At 39.1% G+C, this 22,881-nt stretch overlaps 1 protein-coding gene and 1 long non-coding RNA gene across 2 annotated transcripts in view; one reads left to right on the top strand and one right to left on the bottom strand.

The window, feature by feature from the left end:
* Window positions 1-22,881, top strand: part of HS6ST3 (heparan sulfate 6-O-sulfotransferase 3) — a 799,545-nt gene that overhangs the window by 319,118 nt on the left and 457,546 nt on the right. The window lies entirely within an intron of this gene.
* The window catches only part of LOC133761582 (uncharacterized), a 32,254-nt gene continuing 18,299 nt past the window's right edge, over window positions 8,927-22,881 (bottom strand). The window contains exons 2-3 of the long non-coding RNA XR_009866186.1: window positions 10,132-10,293; window positions 8,927-9,043 (exon numbers count right to left, since the gene is read on the bottom strand). This is a non-coding gene — a long non-coding RNA (uncharacterized LOC133761582). The remainder of the gene's footprint in view (window positions 9,044-10,131; window positions 10,294-22,881) is intronic.

The following is a 22,881-nucleotide window of genomic DNA, read 5'->3' as shown; positions in this document are numbered from 1 at the left end:
TAAATATTGATTTGACAGGAAGTCAGACAAAATAATGATGTGAGTAAGTATATCTACTATATTTTAAACAAAGCAGTACCAAAAGCAGTCCTTTTGTGACTTTTGTGATGTAACCTCAGACTGCTCCCTCCTGCTGACATAATGACTCTGCTGAAATTGATGAAGGATGGTGCTTTTACTCCAAGCCAGGGTTCCTTCCAGTAGTCTGCATTTCCCTCAGCCTACCATGTTGGAAATCTCACAGGTAGCATTGCCTCTCCCAAGCTTTATTGAGAAATAACAAAATGGATTCAACTGGAAACCATTATGCTTGGTGAAATAAGCCAGTCTCAAAAAAAAACAATTATGTGTTTTCTTTGATATGTTGCAGCTAATATAGAATACAAACAATGAAACAGACATCTCGTGATATGGTTGTCATTTTTAGCCCCTGTTTGTACTGCTGTGGAACTGGGGTCTTCCTGCTTTTTACTTGTTGACTATTATGGTTAGTGGTGAATTAAGCCTGTGATTATAGAGTGGATTAAGGTTTTTTGAATTGTATGTTGTTAACTATAGTCACAGTACTGTGGATTAGGTCCCTGGAGTTTCCTTATCTGGTTAGTGAATGTTGTCCACCTTTAACTGCATCTCGATATTCCCCGTCACTCAACATCTGGCACCCATCCTTCTACTAGGTACTTCTGTGAGTTCAGCTTTTTCTGATCCCATGTGTAAAAGAGATCATTCAGTATTTGTGTGTCTGACTTATTTCACTTAGCATAAGGAAATTGTTGTCAAATTATCCATTTTGTCACAAATTGCAAGATATTTCCCCTTTTGAGGATGAATAATATTCTATCATATATCGCCCCTTCTACTTGGATTGTTTCCATATCTTAGCATGGGCAATAATGCTGCAATGAACATGGGAATCCATCACAGGCATTTTGGAGCCACTTCTCTCTTGTGAGCCTTGTTTGTTACTATTTCCTTGTAGTCTTATGTAAGTACAGAGCAATGACGTTGAACAAGACAAACGCAATCCTTTTTCTTCTGAAGCTTGTATTTTATTGGTGATGACTTGGGGCAGAAGCTTTGAATCCTGTGAAAAAACCATAGCCATATTGGGGCCTCACTGTGGGCAAAAATATGGTGGAATCAAGGAGAGATAATGGGGGCTGCCTAGAGGTTATGGTAAGACTAAAGAAGAAAGCAGTTCTAGGGGTTGGCATTGTGGCATGGCAGATTAAGCTTCTGCCTGTGCCACTGGCATCACATGTGAGCTCCAGTTAAAGTCTTGGCTGCTCCACTTCTGATCCAGCACCCTGCTAACTCTTGGATTCTGCCTGGTCCAGCCCCAGACATTGTGTCCACTTAGGGAGTGAATCAACAGTGATTGTGAGCGTTTTTTTATTTGTCTGTCCATTTGGATTTCCTCTTTTGAAAAATGACTTTTCAAGTCTTTCACCCATTTCTATCTGGATTGTTTTGTTGTTGTTGTTGTTGAGTTTCTTGAGCTCTTTATAGATTCTGGAAATTAATTCTTTATCAGTTTCATAGTTTGCAAATATTTTCTCCCATTCTATTGGTTACCTCTTAACTTTGCTGAGTGTTTCCTTTGCAGTACAGAAGCTTCTCAGCTTTATGTAATCTCATTTATCTATTTTTGCTTTTATTTCCTGTACCTCTGTGGTCTTTTCCAAGAAGTATTTGCCAATGCCAGTATCTTGCAGAGTTTTCCCAAGGTTCTATTTTAGTAACTTGATGGTATCATGTCATAGATTTAGATCCTTGATCCATTTTGAGTTTATTTTTGTGTAAGGCGTAACATAGATGTCTAATTATATAGGAAAACAGTCCTAGATGAATGCATCATCCATGTAAATAATCTGTCCACATCTTGTTTTCTACTAACTCTTGGACCTGTCATTGCCTTTTTATTCCTTTTGTTTCCCAAGAGACCAAATTTTCATTATGTTTATTTGGTTATTATGAGAGACTCTTCTAAATGGCCTTCAATGCATTATTGTTTCTTGAGTTTTCTGCCTGGTACTTTCATTTTTATTTTCCAATTGTATAAAGTCATTATTTTACTCTTAATTCAAAGAGTGTTATATAGGAAGTGTCTCTATTACTAGTTCCAAGTCAAGGCCAAGTTCCTTATTTATAATTCAAAGATATTCTTCAGTTGTTCATTCCTTACCTATTGACACGCCTCAGCTCCAGTCTCATCTCTTCTCAGTATCATCCACTGTCTAATCTAGTTCCATCTGACTCATTATTTCGCTCCCAGGACTATTTATTTCACTGTGACTCCCTTGAGCCACATTTCCTTTATCTCCCTCTCTGTGGGGTGTATTCACCACAAAGATTTTTTCTGAACTAAGATGTAGTCTAAGACTAAGATGTAGTCATGATACTTCACCCCTAAATTCTAAAGCAGTATCTGTTGAAAACAAAGATATTCTCCTACAGAATCATAATGCCATGATCATAATCAAGAAGTCAACACTGAGGTAGTACTATCATCTAAGATGTAGTCTATGATCCCATTTTATCATATTGTTGGAAAAAAAGACCTCTATAGCTGTTTTCCTCACTCTAGGATATTAAAAGATAAATTCATTGCGCTGGCGCCGTGGCTCAATAGGCTAATCCTCTGCCTGCGGCGCTGGCACACCGGATTCTAGTCCTGGTCGGGGTGCCGGATTCCGTCCCAGTCGCTCCTCTTCCTGTCCAGCTCTCTGCTATGGCCTGGGAGTGCAGTGGAGGATGGCCCAAGTCCTTGGGTCCTGCACCCGCATGGGAGACCAGGGGAAGCACCTGGCTCCTGGCTTTGGATCGGCGTGGCGCACCAGCCACAGCAACCATTGGGGGGTGAACCAACGGAAAAGGAATACCTTTGTCTCTGTCCACTCTGCCTGTCAAAACAAACAAACAAACAAACAAACAAAAAAAGATAAATTCATTGCAATATTTTTATGTCTTTTTAATGTATTTTAAGGAAGAATGCCCCTGCCTAATTTGTCTTTCATAACATTGACTTTTCAAAGAGCATATGTCAAGTATTTTGTAGACTGTCTCGCGATTTGGATTTCTGGCATGATTTTCCCATAATTTGTTCAGATTATACATTTTATCAGAAATACTATACCAGCCAAGTTTATTTGTTACTTTTTTCACTTCTTCTTCCCCCATGTTGTTCTTTTGGCTTGATTGCTCTGTCATTTCCATTTTGTTCTTGTACCTCCTAGATTCCCTTTGGTTAAATTTGGAAAATTGTTATGTGATCCTTGCGTTCTGCCATGCAATCTGGTTCTTGAAGGAAGTAGAAGATTGTCTTCCCAGGACAACCCCACAATGTACATCTTCTAAGGAAATTGAATCCGCTTAAAATGTTCTTGTGTTTTCTGAATTTCTGTAGCACTATATCTGTAAATTGTAAGCTTACTTTGATTACTAATGTTTTAATTACTTATTAGTTATAAGATGCTATAATTTTTGTATTGAGAGATTTTTTTTTCCTAATAAGATTTTAAGTTCCTGGAGGGCAGATACATGTCTTCTCTGTTTTAGCACCCAGGTAGACCAAAGACAAGCGCTCAAGGAGTAGTTATGAGTTGATGCTATTTTTGTAATGTCTTCTTTTTTTAACCTCTTTGCCTCTTTTCCAAGTGAAGATAATTTTTTACAGCCTTCTGCAATTGAAAAGAGCTGTGGCAGAGCACACATTTTAATCCATAGCTTTGAGATGTACTACATGACTATTTAAAATCGTTTTTTATAACACCCTTGTTATTTTTGTCTGAGACCATGATCAATTTGTGTTCCCTAAGTTGTGGAAAGATAAGCAGAGTGTATAGAATGAATCCAATTTTTAAATTAGCCATGGGTGATCTTCAAGGCAAATCATCCACACCTGCAAAATTAATAATTTAAACCCTTTCTCTACAACCAGACTTAGATGGTTGAATCACCATTGTATTATTCTGTGCAGAAATCATTCTTTTCAAAGAGCTGCTTATCAAGCATCCATGCATGTTGGTTAAAACATTTTCTTTTGCTTTGTAAAATTAAAAGTTAGCTCAGAATGCAGAGAATTACACCCCAACCAAAATCTGTGGAGGCAGAACAGAGCCCAGTGGGGAAACTGGTATTTAGAAATGGTTCTTGTGTTTTTGCATTGTACTCTCCATTGGGAAAAAACGTATTTACAGTCATGGACCAACTGTACCAATCCAGTTACCCGAAGGCCATGGACATTGTCTGCCTTATGCAGAATCAAAGCTTTCCTTCATCAGTGTTTGTTTATTCATTTATTTACTTGGAATTATTCTGCGCCCGAAGCTTTGCATGATGGCCTAATAGGGAGTTCTGGGAAATCTTATCTTTCCTCCTTTTTTTGGTGCTTTAGGCGACATTGACAGGTGGCTGTGCCAGGCCTCTAGATTGCCTTCCGGCCATCTGGTGAAGTTTTGGCCTCTCGGTCTAGAGATGTAGAGCCTCAGCAGTGAGTTTACTGTCCATTCTGTTATAAAACAATCATTTGACTAACTTTGATGGCCTTTATACTGTCAACTACCCTCTGGTCTGCCTTTACTGCCATAGATTTTTCTGTGATTTGATTTCTGGGAAATAAACCTTAAGGTATTTAAACAGATACTGTTGGTCAAATTCAAATTTGCATGCATTTGATTTATATTTAAAGAGCAAATGTGAAGTAATACTACATGAATATCCAAAATGATCAAAATTACTATATTGGATTATCTGAGTAATAACTTTGATATGGTTCTAAGAGTACAGAGTCCATGGATTGTAATGAATAGAATTTAATGCACCCAAGGTTGGTATGTCATCTAGCTTCTGAATGACTGCCATCACATTTATGCCTAATATGTGAGTTCTTCATGGATATTCTAGGGCAGTATTAATTTACTAAATGAGATGGTAGATATAAAGAATACTTAGATTTTTGCAAACAAAGTTATATAACAGTTCTTCAAATAAGTGTGGGTCCATAGGTCTACAGCTGATGAAAATATGATTATATTCATACTTTCTGACATAAATTCATATATTGGAAATAAATTTGTATACTGATTTAAGTAAGTGTCAGCTATTTTAAAACTGCCCTACTTGACACAAATGAGAATCTCTCCCTCTGGATCAGACAGGCTGATCTGGAGCCTAGCATTAAAAAATACTCAGGTACCTATCTGGGAAGATAATCCATGAATTCTAGTCCTCTCGACTCTCCTCTTCTATAGTGGGAGTGCTATGTATGAGAATATGAGTATTTAAGATCTAGACTCTTTAAGCAATTAGCATAATGGATGAAAGGCTGTAATAAGTGAAGGGAACTTAAGAGCCATTCAGCTAAAAGCTTTTATTTTATAGATGAGGAAACCAAGGGCCAGATAGCTGAAGGGACTTGCCTATGATTCTAACAGTGGCAGAATTGAGATTTGAACTCTGCTTCCCATATGCTAGGGCATTGCTTTTCCACATTCCAAGAGAAAATGTGTAATTTTATTATGACTGAAGACCAACTCAGCAAGAGTGCAGAGAAGAGATCACTGCAAACCCAAAATGCCACTTTTGAACTTGAATTACAATTTCTTTTCTCGATGCCTACCCTTTCCTGCAGTATCTATGATAGTATCTCTTCAGGGTGGAATTACTTTTTTTCTTTGCTAGTTTAATTTCAGTGAAATTTAAGTGTACCTTTAGCATTGATACAAGTTGAGACTTTTTATTTAAAATCACCTTTCAATATCACTCAAAATTTTACATAGTCTATTTAATTCAACCCAATAATCATGAATTGAATTATTTTTCTTCCTTGAGAATCAGTCTTCATATAAAAATCTAGGAATATTGAAAAATATTTGTGTTCCAGTAAGGTTACTTCCACGATTTGAATGTTTGTTTCCCCTCAAGATTCTTATTGAGACCTAATTATTGATGTGTGGGGACCTTTGGGAAGTGGTGAGATCATGAGTGGGCGTAGTGCCCTTGTAGAGGGGCCCCTGAGAGCTGCCTTGGCTCCTGCTGTGAGCACAGTGAGATGAGAACTTCTGTGAACTTGGAAGTGGGCTCTCATCACACACTGAGTCTTGTTTCCTTAATCTTGGATTTCCCAGTCACCAGAAACGTAAGAAATAAATGTTCGTTATTTACAATTACCTGATTTACGATACCTTGTCTTAAAGACAGACACCTTTCAATACATTGAAATCATTCTTTCAATTTCAACAGACATTTCTTCTATCATACACAATCTGTCACCAAACTCTGTTGGTTATTACCTAAGTATATACCAGTATGTGTCTCCCACCCCACTTCCCCCAGGTAGCTGCCCTAATCCAGGCCACGTGGACGTTGGCTTTAGCCTCTGACCTGGCCACCCATACCTGGCCTTTTCCCCTAATACCATATGGTTAATTTTTCAGAATATCACCAAGATATTTTTTTTAGATTTTGAAACTATGGCCTAAAATCTGTCATTTGTTTGCCATCATTGAGAGGATGAAGTTCCAGCTTCATTGCACACACACGTAGTGTACTTTGCCTCTTTAACCCCCTATTTCACCTTTCTGCCAGCTTGATCCCTTGTACCTAACATCCCATCCACTTTACAAAGCTCTATTCTGGCAGTCTTTAGACTTCCTCTGCTTGTTCCCCCTCCTCTTCAGTCCCACCGAGTCTGGCAAACATTTTCATCTTGAAGATGTTATTTGGATATTTATGTTTAGAGGCTTTTGATTTCTTTTTATGTTATTATTGGCAATGTTTCACCATCACTGTTTCATTTGTGGAGTTCAAACACTTACGCAGTTGATCATCATTATTCTGGCCTAATATTTGAGAATGTGCCTACTTGCTAAAATTTATTTGAAACCACAAAACAAGTATTCAGGTACTTTTGGGATCATTTTGGAATGGTAAAAAATGCCAGTTGTGGGACACATGTTCATTCCAGGGTCAAACAAGGTGGCACTCTGTTTTCTTGTTTCAGCTCTCATGTTGGAATCCATGTCCTTTTTGGGGTCTATTTAGTACTACTGAATTCACTGATTATTTTCTAGATAATTACATGAGTAATTTTGGCAGGTTTCCCTGCCAGTGTGTTTGATGCAGAAGGTGCTATTCCTGTTTTTATGTACTGGAGCATATTTAAAAATAATTTTGTGCTTTCTTGTTATTAATTTTTCTGCTTCAAATGGCCCCAAGCATCCTGTTGAAGTGCTATCTTATGTTTGTAAGCGTCAGAAGGCTCTATGGAGAGTATGCATGCAGGAGTTGGAGTAGCTTCATTGAGGCATGAGTTATAGCAGTAACAACTGTGAATTCAGTGTGAATGAGCCAAGAGTATATAGTAAATGTCTTTAAGTAGAGCCTACATTGAACAAAGTTAGGTATTCATTACCTGATGAAAAGTGTTGTGAGCAGAGGTTCATAGGAACCTAATCTTTTGGCTCTCCTAGGAGCACTGTTTCAAGATTTCCTAAGTGTTTGTGGTTCATAGAACATAACTACCACGTATAATGAGAACTTACCCTGAATATTATAAATAAAGACACACGAATAACTGAGATGCTTCCAGAACACTCCCCTCCTGTCACACACACACACACACACACACAAACACATACACACAACCACCACCAACTTCTACTTTCTCCAAGTTCTGTTCAACAGTCTCAATGATAAAACCTGTTGAAATGCCTTGGGGTTTTTTCGTTGAAATAATGGTGGTTTCCTTTTCATATTCTGAGACTGAGCCACAAGATGTGCTTGTAAATTTGCTCGGTGTGTGTGAAGAGAAGGGAGTCAGGCATTGAAGGCTCGTACCAAGCCCTGGCTTTGTCTCTGACCTCTTGGGGAAATTAACTCTTGAGATCATTACTCATCTTTGAGATGGTTGTGAATACATTCTACCCTTCCCATATCATCTGATAGTTGAGAGAGTGAAATAAGGGATATGACAGTTCTCTGTAACTTGAAATTTGTTGAACAAATGTTTGGGTGTGAACTGTAATTACATTACTACTTGAGTGGATTAGGTCCACTCTCTCCTTTCACAACTGCTTTTCCACCTCCACCCCTTCCCTTCTTTACCTCCTTGCCTTTCTGCCATAGTAACTCATATTCTGCTTAGAAGAAAGACAACCCTGACAGGCATAATGCCAATTTATCTGTAACAAATTCTGTAGAGTTTAGATCATGTCTCTCTTTTTTTCAGCATGCCATCATTTCCTTAAAGACAACCCTGCAGGTCAATTGTCTTTATCATAGGCTTTTATGGAATTAAATTCCTTTTCACAGAAAATTAAGTAGAAAGGGGGCTAGAAGAGAGTTTTGAATATCCCAAATGGATGCAGAGCCTGTGCAAAGGCCCTTTTACAAGAGAGAGGGTAGGACATTTAAGGAACTGAAAATAACTGCTATGGGTAAATAACAGTAAGCCCCAGGAGCTTGACAGGGAAAAAGGCTGGAGGTGTAAGTGGAAGCATGCCCTTGGGGCTTCAGAGACTCTGATGATGGTGTTGGCCCTTATCCTGTGAGCTGTGGGATTTTAAACATGCAATGTACACAAACCTCTTTGTGTCTGAAAGAATCAATTGACCTACAGCGTGAAGAATAGATTGTAGAGAGGTGGGAGTAGCCCAGAGGAATCCTAGGGAGACCCCAGAGAAAAGCATGTTGTCATCATCCGGGAGACTGGTAAGTGTATGGAGATGTGCCCTCGCAGTGTGTCATTACATAAAATGGAAACTCTTTATAGCTTCCTCACCTTGGTTTTTAAAGACTGAGTCCTTTCTGAATCATTATTACCTTTGTACTGATGCTATAAATTCTGAAATAATGATCATAGCCCAAGTATATATTTTTGACAATACTTGGAGAGCATAAAATTTTGCTTACTTACCAGTAAAAATCTTGGTGACTTCATCTTTTAAAAGGTAAGCACTTGAGAATTTGAAATTTATAGCATTTCTTCTTGCCTCCATTTAGGAGTGGTCGTAATTATGCAGTTTCCTCTTCAGAATTTGGCCTGGAGAAATTATGGCAAAGAAGGGAGATGGGCTTGTTAGAGGCAGCAAGGATTAAAATTTCCTCTCATTCCTTATGAAGTTCAACAATGAAAGCTGTCATGGGGAAGGATTATCTTTGTAATATGTTCTATGAGGTCTTTGATCGGGCATTGATTTTAAACGACTAGTCAATACACATAAACCCAAACAGGCTTTTCTCAGCATTCTCAATCTCGACGGTTGTCACCCTTGTATTCTCTTAGCTGCTTCTCTTTACCAGCTGCACTGAAGACTCAGGGTAAACCAGATGTCTGGTTGTAGCTGGGGCATCTTTTACTCCTGAACTTCTTTCTGTTCAGTGAGCGGGGGCGGAAAGGGGGCCTTTACTCAGAGACGGGCTCTGCGGTTCCCTGATTTGTTCTTGGGTGGAGTGGACGTGGCTGGCACGAAGAGTTCAGCAGTATTTAGACTCCAGAGTGCCTCAAGGTAAGAGATCTCGGGCCACTTTTTCAACCTCTGCCAAGGGATTAAGCTTCTCTTCCTGTTCTCACTCCTGTTGTGTTTTCATTTAGACTTTTTAGACAAGGTGGAGTCTCTTCTTACCTTTTGTAGCTGCAGTTTCAAATTAACATGGTTTCATTTCTACACAGCTACACCTAACGTTGGATAAGTTGACTTTGGAAGTGATATGGTGCGTATCCGGCAGAAATGTGATTTGTGTAAAATTGTATAATCCTCATTGTGCAGGACAAGAAGCAGGGCACAAGTACAGCCTTTTGCCAATAATCTTCAATAAAAAGCTTAGTGTGTGATCCTGTTATTTGACTTTGTGCCCTGCCTCGTGTTACCTTGTCTAGTACTGTGATGCAGAATCGCCTAGGAATGTGGCTAATGCAAACTCGTTTTTGTAAAAATGAGGCTTGGATCTTTTCAAGAAAAAAAAAAAAACTTCCAGATATTTGGGAGAATTATAATAGCAAATATTCAGAACCATTCAGTTTTATATTCTGTGTGAAAAAAACCATTAATGGAGATGCTTTCCTATTTTATTAAATGAAAGGAAAAAATAAGTGGTAAAAGTGGCTAAAAACATCAAAATAATCATCACCTCTCTCTGTTTAAGCCAAGATCTTTCTATTAAGTCTTCATTTATTTATTGATTACTTTGTGGTCTTCTCAAAAGAAAAGCTTTGGCCAATGCATTTTATTGTTTGGAAGATTTATGTTTGCTCCAGAGAGTGGGGTGAGACTCCATTCCTGATTCCAGCATCTGAAATGAAAGATGAATTATCTTTTTTAATAATAATAATAATAATATTGTAATTTTATGGTTCTTCTAAGAATGGTGATGAGGGTGTTTATTAGTGTGACAGGAGCTTTGTGAGGTTTCTAGAAACTGCAATACTTCCTGTTTTGTACTAAGACAAGCTAGTTAAATCAAACGGCAGACTTATCTCTAGTCTCAATTCTCAGGAGGTACTCAAGTGCTAAGCCCACTTTTGTAATATAACTATGTTTTTCACTCTCCTCTTCCCTATCTCTGAGCTCTCTTTTGATTTTGTCCACCCAGTGTGAGAAATGACCCCAGCAGTGCATTAAAGGAAAGTGTTCAGAGAGTTGGCTTTGGACGCTGACTTAGAGACAGTAGTCCCTTCTTATTCAGGGTATCAGTTACCCTCAGTCAGCCATGGTCTGAAATTATTAAATGAAAAATTTCAGAAATAAACCATGCATATGTTTGAAGTTCCATTCCATTTTGACTGGCATGAAGGTGTCTTTTACCATCTCACAGGGTTACACTCCATCCTGCTTTGGCATGAATAATCCCTTTTACCAGTGTATCCACAATGTATATGCTACCCACCTGTTCATCACTTATTAGTTGTTTCAGTTACCAGATCAGTGGTCGGGGTACTAGAGTGCTTGTGTTCAAGTAACCTTTGCACAGTAACCTAATGGTATATTACAAAGTGCTTATGTCATTCACTTCACTTCATCACATGGGCATATGTCATTTTATATCATAAGAAAAAGGGTGAGTAGAGTACAGGAAAGGTATTATAAGAAAGACTGTATCCATGTGATATTATATTGTTCTATTTTGTTATCACTTATTCTTGTTAATATCTGTGCAAAATTTATAAATTAAACTTTTTCATAGGATATATAAGCATGCATAGGAAAAACCATAGGATATGTAGGGTCGTGTACTATCTGCTGTATCGGGCATCCACTGGAGGTCTTGGAACATACCTCTTTGGTGAGGGCTTGGGACCACTGTAGTCTCTCACACTTTGCTGCATTTCCATATGCCTGTTCACACTGCTATTCCTGCAGCTGCCCCACCAAGTCCCACTTCCCACTTCGGTTTCTCTGAACCCTACCCTCTACAGGTTCCCATGGTGTTGATTCTTTGAGTATAGGATTTAAAAACAAGATCTATAATTTATTTTTATATACTTGGTTATAGACGTGGTGCTTTGGGCATCGTGGGCACCAAGAGAGTAATTAGAAAGAGAGGTCCTTAAGGGACCAGAGGAAGAAGGAAAAGAAAAGAAGAGAATTAGGGAAGAGATAGGAAAGAGAAAGAAGAGTAGAAGGATCTGCCTGCTACCAAGTTTACCCCAGTCCTCTGTGGTCTTATCTGCAAAATGGGGGAATGACACCCACCTCCTGTGATTCATCAGGGACTACCTGAGCAAACATTTGGAAAATGTCTAGAACAGGAAATTAATTTCTTTCCCATCCTTTCCTTTGAAAAATCCCATTCTTCTGCTAGAACTCTTCCCAAATTAATCCTGCCCAGCAAAGTTTATAATTTCCTAGTCCTCAGCATTTGAGTTATAGGTTGCACCACATTAAACTGATTTTAGTGTTCCCTTGATGGATATCTTTTGATCTTTACATTTGGTCTGTGTGATTTGCTGGAGCCACCTATTCCCATCTCTAGATGAGTGACGTCCCATTGATAGCTTGAAATCTGGAAATTTCCAAACATACCTCCTACCCCCTATCAACTGTTTAATGTTTGCCATACAGCATTGCTTGTGTCCCTTCTGCCTGTGGTTGACTGGAGGGCTTTGACCAAAAGCAGTATCCCTTATTATAATGCAGCCCTTACAAATAGTGACAGTGTGTATTTTACTAGAAACAATTCAAATTGCATTTTATTATTTCGAAAATCAGAGTTAGAGAGAGGGAGAGACAGAGGCAGAGAGAGACGGAGAGAGAGAGAGGGAGAGAGAGAGAGAGAGAGAGATCAATCCCATCTGTTGGTTTGCTCCCCAGATGGCTGCAATGGACAGCATTGGGCCACGCTGAAGTCACGAGCCAGCGTGTTGTAGACTTAAGTATGATTTACCTTTTTAATTTAGCTTTTTAAATGTCATGCATTTATTACCACATTATTAAATATTTCAGGATAATTTTTCCCATTGATTCATTTTTGCCTTTCATAATGCATTTTTGCCTATCAGATTAACAAAGGGTAATTTAAACATTCTTATAAAGCATGTGAGTAGCTCACATTTTTGTGATTTTTAAAAAAATATCTTTTACATTTAAGTTTATTTGTGGACAAGAATTTTATTGCTTCTGTTTCAGAGAGATGGATGGACTATTCATTCCTCTTTCTGGCCTCAAGGGCCTTATAACCAGAAAAAAAAGTACTGGGCTGATTACTAAAAAGAAAAAAAAATATCCTAAAGATCTCCTGCCAGAATAAGCAAATAAATTGGAGAGAGCCATCAAATTTGTTGCCCTTACTTGCACCTTTATATGTATAATACCTTTGAGTTTATACCGAGTTTACAGCAATATTCACACTCATTGAGCGCTGGCGGTGTGTCAGCTATTGTGTGAAGTTCTTATTCATGATCGTCTTGTAGGGAAAAAACCTTATGAGGCATCTAGACCAGGTGTCATTATCTTCCCCATTAGTCAGGTGAGCCATTAGTCAGGTGAGCAAACTGAGGCTGAAGGTTGTAGCGATTTGCTGAATAATTGAGATACTAGATTTACAGTACTAGTAGACATTTCTGCTGATGAATTGGAAACTGAATTTGTGGTGCTGAACCTGCTGTTTTTCCACGTGTGGTGCCTTATTCAAGCCTCTTAACCTGTCTTTGCTTCACATTTCTTACTTGAAGATGAGGATAATCGCCCCATCCCATAGGATCATCATGACTATAAAATATAATAACATATGCAAAAGCCCCTGTGTGGGAAGTGCTCAACACATGCTTTCTACCCTTGTTCTTAGCTGCAATAAAGAAGCTTTCCAGTGGTATCTTCCATATCTCATTTTAGTTTAAAAATATCCGTAAACACTATTTTTCATTAACTGAATGAATTTAGGTGGCTCTGTAACATAATCATTTGCATTTCACGTTTCGGGAGCATGTACTAAGGTGACCAGCCCCTAATGAATCATGCCCGCGTATAATCCGCTCACCCTTGATAAGAGGTGGAACTTGTGACTTGCTACTTCCTAATAGAATATGGCAAAGGGGATTGGCTCTCCATCCTGTGAGATTACATTGTTTAGGAATTTGCAGACATGTTGTCTTGCCTTGATGGCCATCTCTAGAAAAGCTCTAGGTTGGTGGCCCCTGGTGACTTCCAGTGGTAGTCAGGGACCTCAGAAACTGCACACAGACAGCAACCACAGGAGCTTGAAAAACCATCTGGCTCCAGGGCAGGCGGCAGCATGGCTGGTACTTTAATTCAGCCTGTGATTCTCTGAGCAGAATCTCCGGCTATGGGTCTAACTGTTGACCCACAGGAACTGCCAGATAATAAATGTGTGTGTTTCCAGTCACCAGATATGTTGTACTTTGTTACACACAGTAGATTAACTAATGCATACATCAATTCAAGTTTCTGGATACTTGTCTCACTTTGACCAATGTTTGCCAATTTATTATTAGACATTAAGCTATGTCTTTCTGTTTGTAATTAGAGCAAAATAAATTCTAGTTTTAATTTTAAGAGACTATTCATAATTTTAAATTATTGCATGTAAGTGACATTGCAGAGATAAAACAGATCCATTTAGGCTCAGAGACATTAGAGTTAATCTAACCCTTTTATTTTATAGATGAGGAAATTTAATCACAAATAACTTGCCTGTAATAGGATTTAGATTAATAGCAAGATTTCTTGGGCACTTACTGTTCACATCTCTTTACATTATGTTGCAAGACCTCTGTGTATTATGTAATTTTTATTGAGTTATATATATATATATATTATTTAGTAAACATAAATTTCCAAAGTACAGTTTATGGATTACAACGGCTTCCCCCCCTCATAATTTCCCTCCCACTCGTACCCCTCCTATCTTTATTGAGATTTTTATAAGATCGCCTTGAACGATGGTCTAGTTTATATTACTAATCTGTATGTTATTTATTTATAGAAGAGAGGAAATGCCAAAATTTACTTTGGGCAGCTACAAAGAACCTGCTTTAATGTTCGCTCTGAACCAGTGCCTTATCCTTTGTAGACCCCAGATGCTATAGCTGATATGTGTCTGGAGCCACCGAAGAACCTCCCATGCAGCCTGGCTGGTACCTTGGGTCACACTGTCCCTTTTCCCATGTGCTGGCAATACACTGACCTAACATACAACAGGGAGACCAGGTTTAACGAGATTTTTCTGTGTGTTTACTGTATAGGATGCAATATTGAGTTGTCAGAGACTTATGATACCTATTGAATAAGTAAAACTCAACTTGGCCTTAGAGACCTTTCCTTGGTGACCTGGAGCAATTGACTGCTACAACCCTGGGAACCACCTGCTCCAGAACTGAAAACTTTCTTTTCAGGGCAGCCCGCTCTTAGTATTCCATCTCTGGATTTTATTCACATAACTCTTTAAGAGTTTGAGCCCTGCTCTGATTTCTGAGAAAGAAGCTCAAGTCTTCCACCTCCCAGTGTTGCAATAGGTTAGAAATGTTATCCTCGATTCATAATTCTGAAATCAATCTCTCTCTTCGCCATTCCCCATTCTAACTCTCACTCTCACTCACTCTTCTCTCTCTCTCTTTGCTCCCTAAATATGCTGGAAATTCCTCATGTATCAATTTTTATTCCCCTATAGTAATTTGATGTTTGTTAACTGATTGATTCATTAATTGGATTGTGTGGATAAGGAAGTGGTTAATGGATATAATAAGAAAGGTGATAATAGGAATTTATCACAGCCGATGGGAACTAGAGAGTTGGCTATGACTGTAATGAGAGGAACATATCAGAAAAGGGATTCTGATGAGAAGATAAGACCTCAGGAGAGGGATGACAAGACAAGAGGCATTTGGACTGAATGTCAGCCCAGCAATGGTGCAGGGCTTTGTGGCCTTGACACTGGCAGAGTAATTGACAAACTTGAGATCAGGAAAAAACATGGTGGTTTACACTCGATTTGTTCTTTTCACCCTTTAAGTCACAGCAATGACCTTGAGTTGTACTCCACCAAGATTTCAGGGCATTTCTTTTCCTCCTGCCTTTGGTTTCCAGACTCAAACTCTTCAATTGCAAGGTAATGAAGATGGATGGTGTAAGCAGCAAACCTGAAAAATATTTTCTTAAAGCACACCTCCCTAGAATAGAAACAGATTTCTTTGAATATGAAACTTTCATTAATTTAAAATGTGATAATTATTAAAGGTTTATTTCTAGTAGTATAGGGGAGAAACCAAAGTAATTTAAAAGGTGCAGAGATGAGGATGTTACAGAAAAGACTCTACCCTCATTTTCTTGGTATCTTTGAACAGAAGACTTTCCTTGTCCTTTCTTCCGTGGAACTTTCTCCCCCTCTAATTGAAAAGACCTATCTTTGTTACTATTGAACTTCATTCTATTTTTAACTCTAACTTAAAGGGGTTATTTGTGACTGTGCCCGACCCTTAAAGCACTCTGAGTCGGATGTCAATACAGACTTAATAAGCATTCTTTGTTTTCTCATCATCCAAGTCACCATTCAAAATGTCAGCTGTGTCAGGGGCTAAAATGGATGACCCTTAGTCGACTGATAACTCTCCGAGAGCCATGCCCATCTGTCTTGCTTTGACAGTGTGGGAGCATCTGAGTGTGCTCAGAGAATCTTGGTGGAACTATCTCCCTTTCATATAGCTTTATTTATTGAGTGTGATAATCGTCACAAACACACATTCATGAATCAGATGTGCTCCATGGTGAGTTTTTATTATTTAACCTCATGCAATATTAATTCAGTAGTCTGTGAATTAAAGAGCTTAACAACCCAAACTTTGAACTACTGAGGACTCTTATAGTTGATAAAGATCAGTCTAGACTTATTAACTGTATGAGATAGAAATGGATGTACAAGCTATGACACCTTGATTCAGCTTGCTAGCTTCTCAGATTCTCATCTTTAAAATGGAGATAGCAATAGTGCTATTATCCTCATAAAAATTTTTGAGCAGTAAGATAATATGTAACTTTCTTAGAGTAACTTGTTATATAGTGAATACGATGTAAGTTTTTGATTATTATCCTTACATGGTTTGAAACGGTTAATATTAATGTGGCTGGTAAATTTAAGGGATGTATTTTATTGAGTCATAAAATGTGCCACTTGATGAGTTTTAATACTCATGTAACCCACACCCCATCAGTATCAGCAGATCTGGATTAAAATTCTTCCTGCCCTTTGCAGTCCCCTGGAAGAAGCCATTCTTTGTAGTTTTTATAAGCAAAGTTTAGTTTTTCTTGTCATAGAACTTCAGATGAATGGAACCACAGTGTGCCTATTCTTTTATGTCTTACTTCTGTTCTATAATGTATTTTTGAAAGATTTTATTTATTTATATGAGAGGAAGTATTACAGGCAGAGAGAGGGAGAGACAGAGAGAAGGGTCTTTCATTCACTGGTTCACTCCCCAGATGGCTGCCATGGCTGTAGCTGGGTCAGTCTGAAGCCAGGAGCCAGGAGCTCCTGGATTTTCCATGCAGGTACAGGGATCCAAGCAGTTGGTCCATCTTCTGCTGCTCTCCAAGGCCTTAGCAGAAGATTGGAAGAGGAGCAGCCTGGACTAGAACCAGCACCCATATGGAATGTGGGTGCCATAGGTGGAGGCTTAGCTCACTACGTGCTATGCAGTTTGTTTTTGATACTCACCCATGTTGCATGTGTTGGTTCTTTCCGTTGCTGAGTGGCATTCCATTATTCCATTCCAGGAATACACAATTTATTTACCCATTCTCCCACTGATGGACACTTGAGTGGTTTCTGGTTTGGAAACTCTTATGAATCTCATTCTAATATCTATCCTTGTGTACAATGTCCTGTGCATATATTTTCCTTTCACTTGAGTAACACTTAGGTGTAGAATTGCTAGTGCATAGGATAGATATGTAATAGCTTGTAAGGAAACAGTCTAACAGTTTTCAGAATGGTTTTGCCAATTTTATATTCTCACCGACAGTGTAGGAGATTTTCCATTGTTTCCTCACTGAAACCTTGCAATTTTGGCTGTTCTAGTGGCTGTGGAGGACCTCCTCACCGTTTTCACTTCCGTTTCCCTGTTAACATGAGATGAGGAGCTTCTTTAATGTGCATATTGACCATTCATCCATCTTTTTGGTGACGTGCCTGTTCAACTCTTTTTCCAGTTTTGTAATTGGTTTGTTTGTTTTCATCATTGATTATTTTTATGTGATTTGAATGCTTATATGAAAATCTAGTTATTTGTATTGTGCAGCACATTTTTTGTGTATTTATTCCACATGTCACTGGAAAGGAATCACTGCCAGAATGGTTCACTTATCCTCAAATAGACCGGGTAAAGTATCAATACCTTTGTTTCTAAATTTCACACCAAAACCAGAGCCAGAGCAGGTGTTGCTGCCATCTGAAAGCGATAATCATTTGCAGATGCTACATATGGTATCTCTAGTAACTCAGAGCCTACATTATGGAGTTCTCTACATTTTTACACTTTGTGACTTAATCATTTCCTTCCTATACTTGTTTTAATTTGTCTCCTCATAAAGGAAAAAAAAGATCTTGTGAGAATAATTAGCTTTTATGAATTGGATATCTAAAGCAATTGTTTTATTTTCTGTTCATTTTTATGGTTTAGATAGAAAGAGCCATGGTCTCTTTTGGGGGGATAGTGAAGGGAAGGCTCCACCTTTTAAGTACAACAACATAGCTGTGAAATTTGAATGCCTTCATGAGCTTCTCTCAGGGTCATTACAGTAGTGACAGCTAAGAAATGTTAATACATACTTAGAAAATGTGTTTGTTAATGGTTCTTAGGCAGAGACTGTGACTGAGCTGCCCTTAATTCCATAAACATAAGGCATATTAATCCCTTTAGTTGACAGGTGCTTAAATGGGCAGATTGGATGAGTAATTGGGTTGTTCTCCTAATCCTTAGCTTTGAATATAAATGAGAAATGTCTCGATATTTTTATTTGTCTTCAGTAGCATTTTCTAATTGATTTATTTTAAAATGAACTGTTTCTGTAGAATAGTGATTTCTTTCATCATCTGGTGTTCATAGCAGAGCAGTAGCAATTGTAAAACATTTCTAAAAGTTCATACCTTTTAACATTCAGCCTTCTCTCCAAATTTCATATAAATGACTCAGGAAGTTATCCTCCAATTAACTCATTTTAAATCACATTTAACTTCAAGAGGGGGGAAAAAAAGCCTATTCCCTAGGAATGAGATGAATTCCTTTGGAGGATTCTTGGTGCCATATATGGCCTTAAGACATGATTTAATGTCATACTGTGTGTCCCAAAAATTTTCAGGTGGGTTCTAAATGAGCCTAATGTACTCTCAAGTGGCAGTTCCTGTCCTGAAGAGACCTGGTTGGATATTCTTTATGCTTGATGACAGGGAGAGAAATTGCTGAGCATTTTAAAGGGAAGGCTGATGCATTACTGAACCTTTTGTGCCACACTCTCACCTGTCATTGCTCCGAGGATTGGGGAAACATTTTAGAGGAAAGGAGAATCATGGCATGAGAGGAATGGAAGATCTGTAGTAGTACAATATAGAAATAAAAGTTTGGAAGGAAAGTTGGGCAGGTTTTGTTTTAATTTTTAAATCTTATTTATTTGAGGGGTAAAGTTTCAGGCAGTGAGAGAGAGAGAGACGGATAGAAAGGTCTTCCTTCTACTGGTCCACTCCCCATATGGCCACAATGGCCAGAGCTGAGCCAACCTGAAGCAGGAGCAAGGAGCTTCTTCTGGGTCTCCCACATGTGTGCAGGGTCCCGTGCACTTCAGCCATCTTCTGGTGCTTTCCCAGGCTTTAGCAGAGAGCTAGATCAGAAGAGAGCAGCCAGGGACTGGAACCGGAGCCCATATGGGATTCCAGCGCAGCAGACAGAGGCTTAGCCCACTACACCACAGTGCTGAATCCAAGCTGGGGAGTTCTAAGGCAAGCGAAGACTCAGCACCTTAAAAATCATGCAGTTCCCACTAATGCCCAGTGGATCAGAGAACTATGGAGTGCTAGCCAAGATGGCTCCTGGGCAAGGACCTTTTCCTGCCACACCTTTTTTCCATATTACTCTACAATATGTCTTCCTTTACTCTCATGCTGTGCAATTCCCCTTCCATGGGGAGAGGGTTACCTCAGTAGTCAAATTTTGTCTATGTATTTATTCTTTTTCCCAAGTTTAGGACTAATCTTATATCTTATGCCCAGATACGCCATTATTTGCCTAAAATTTGAAAGCATTGTTCATGCAGAGAGCTGTAGCATTTTCCATGTTTACAAAGGTGATCCCAATAAAGATACCAAGGAAATGCTTCTCAGATCTAGAAAAAAATGCTAAAATTCATATGGAAATACAAGAGACCCCCGAATAGCTAGAGCATGTTGAACAAGAACAACAACAAAAAACAAAGACAGAAGCATCACAATATCAAATTTTAAGACATACTGCAGGGATCCTGTGGCCTACTGGGTAAAGCCACTGGGCTGCAACACTGGCATCCCATATGGGTACCAGTTAAAGTCCTAGCTGCTCTATTTCTGATCCAACTCCCTGCTAATGCACTTGGGAGAAATGGAAGAAGTAGTTGGGCCCTTGCACCCATGTGGGAGACCTAGGGAATCTCCAGGTCCTATCTTTGGAATGGCCCAGCTCAGGCAATTGGACCATCTGGGGAGTTAACCAGCAGATGGAAGTTTCTCTTTCTCTTTCTCTCTTTCTGTCTCTCCTAACTATGCCTTTCAAATAAATAAATAAATCTTTAAAAAATGACATACTACAGGGCAAGTATAATCAAAACAGTCTGGTACGGAAACAAAATACACATGTAGACCAATGGAACAGAAGAGAAACCCGAGGAATTAATCCACACCAATTGTTACAAAACAAGTTAAAGTCAATTCATGGAGAAAGGACAGTTTCTTCAAACCAATGATGTTGAGAAAATTGGGTCATGCATGCAGAAGCATGAAACAAGACCCCTATCTTACACCTTATACAAAAATTAATTCAAAATGAATCAAGGAGGTCTGCGCTATGGTGCAGCAGGTTAAAGCCCTGGCCTGAAGTGCCGGCATCCCATATAGGCACCGGTTCTAGTTCTGGCTGCTCCTCTTCTGATCCAGCTCTCTGCTATGGCCTGGGAAAGCAGCAGAGGGGCCCTGCACCCATATGGAAGACCCAGAAGAAGCTCCTGGCTCCTGGCTTCGGATTGGCGCAGTTCCAGCCATTGCAGCCATCTGGGGAGTGAACCAGTGGGTGGAAGATCTCTCTGTCTCTCTCTGTAACTCTATCTTTCAAATAAACAAAATAAATCTTTAAAAAAATGAATCAAGGATCTAAATCTATGATCTGATATTATCGAATCAAACATCAGTGAAACTCGGTAAAACATTGTTATAGGCAAAGACTTCTTGAAAAAGACCTCAGAGGCGCAGGAAATAAAAAAGTAGACAAATGGAATCATATTAAGTTAAGAAGCTGAATTGAAAAGGAAACACTCATCAAAATGAGGAAGCAACTGACAGAATGGGAGAAATATTTACAAACTATGCAACTGATAAAGGATTAGGATCCAGGATCTATAAAAAGTTCAAGAAACTCAAGAACAACAAAACAAACAATCCAGTTAAAAAATGAGCAAGGGTTGGCGCCATGGCTCACTAGGCTAATCCCCCACCTGTGGCGCCGGCAAACCGGATTCTAGTCCCGGTCTGGATGCCGTATTCTGTCCCGGTCGCCCCTCTTCCAGGCCAGCTCTCTGCTGTGGCCTGGGAGTGCAATGGAGGATGGCTCAAGTTCTTGGGCCCTGCACCCACATGGGAGACCAGGTGGAAGCACCTGGCTCCTGGCTTCGGATCAGTGCGATGCGCTGGCTGCAGCACGTGGGCTGTGGTGGCCATTGGAGGGTGAACTAACGGCAAAAGGAAGACATTTCTCTCTGTCTCTCTCTCTCACTGTCTACTCTGCCTGTCAGAAAAAAAAAAAATGAGCAAAGGACATGCACAGGCATTTTTCAAAGGGTGAAATTCAGATGACCAAGAGTCACAAGAAAATGCTCAGGATCAATATGCATCAGGGAAATACTAATAAAAACCACAATGCAGCTTCATCTCACCCAAGTTTGAAGGGCTATAATCTAAAAGTCTAAAAATTATAAATGCTGGTAGAGATCTAAGATAAAAGTACCTAATAAACTGTTTGTGGGTGTATGAACTACAACAACCATTATGTAAGACAGTATTGTGATTCCTTAGAAATCTGAAACTAGAGCTGCCATATGAATCAGCCATCCCGTTCCTGGGAATTTACCAAAATGAAATAAAATCAGTTTATGAAAGAGTTATTTGCACTCCCCTGTTTATTCAGGTCAATTTACAATGGCTTATATGTGGAATCACCCCAGATGTCCATCAACTGATTACTGGATAAAGAAAATTGATTTATGTACACAATGGAATACAACTCAGCCATAAATAGAATGAAATCCTGTCTTTTGCAACAAAATGAATGCAACTGGAGACCATTATGCTTAGTGAAATAATACAATCCAAAATCATATTTTTTCTGATATTAATATAGAATATAGAAAATATGTAGAAATGAAACAAACCTCTTGTGACTTGGTTGTTAATTTTAGCCATTGTCTATACTCCTCTGGAACTATTGCCTTTCTACTTTTTACTGTTGTACATTATTGTTAGTGTTGCATTATCCCTGTGATTTTAGCATGGGTCAAATTATGTTTTCACAATATTTAAAGAAAAAAAATAAGGAGGAAGGAAGGAAGGAAGGAGATTGAAGGAGGGAGAGGGAGAGAAGTATGGTTATTTTAAGATTGTACCTATGAAACACATGAAATCTGTTCTCTTTATATAATTTTTTTGACAGGCAGAGTTAGTGAGAGAGAGAGACAGAGAGAAAGGTCTTCCTTCCATTGGTTTACCCCTCAAATGGCCGCTATGGCCGGCGCGCTGCACTGATCACGAAGCCAGGAGCCAGGTGCTTCCTCCTGGTCTCCCATGTGGGTGCAGGGCCTAACTTGGGCCATCCTCCACTGCCTTCCCAGGCCATAGCAGAGAGCTGGACTGGAAGAGGAGCAACCAGGACAGAATCCAGCACCCCAAACAGGATTAGAACCCAGGGTGCCAGCGCTGCAGGCAGAGGATTAGCCAAGTGAGCCGTGGCGCCAGCCTGTTCTCTTTATATTAATAAAATTTTTTAGATGTTAACTTTGGGGATTGGGTCAGATAAATGATACTGTTGATTGTGAATGCATGGTTTGGTTATGGTTGATGGGAACTCTTAGAAGGCAGGTTCTGTGTGTTTCTTCAGTTTTGTAACAACATGCTTTGCTTCTAATAGGTATCAAAGAACAC

The sequence above is a fragment of the Lepus europaeus genome, chromosome 6 (assembly GCF_033115175.1).
Source record: "Lepus europaeus isolate LE1 chromosome 6, mLepTim1.pri, whole genome shotgun sequence".
In the NCBI taxonomy this organism is placed as follows: domain Eukaryota; kingdom Metazoa; phylum Chordata; class Mammalia; order Lagomorpha; family Leporidae; genus Lepus; species Lepus europaeus.
This window is presented reverse-complemented; position numbering and strand designations above follow the sequence as displayed.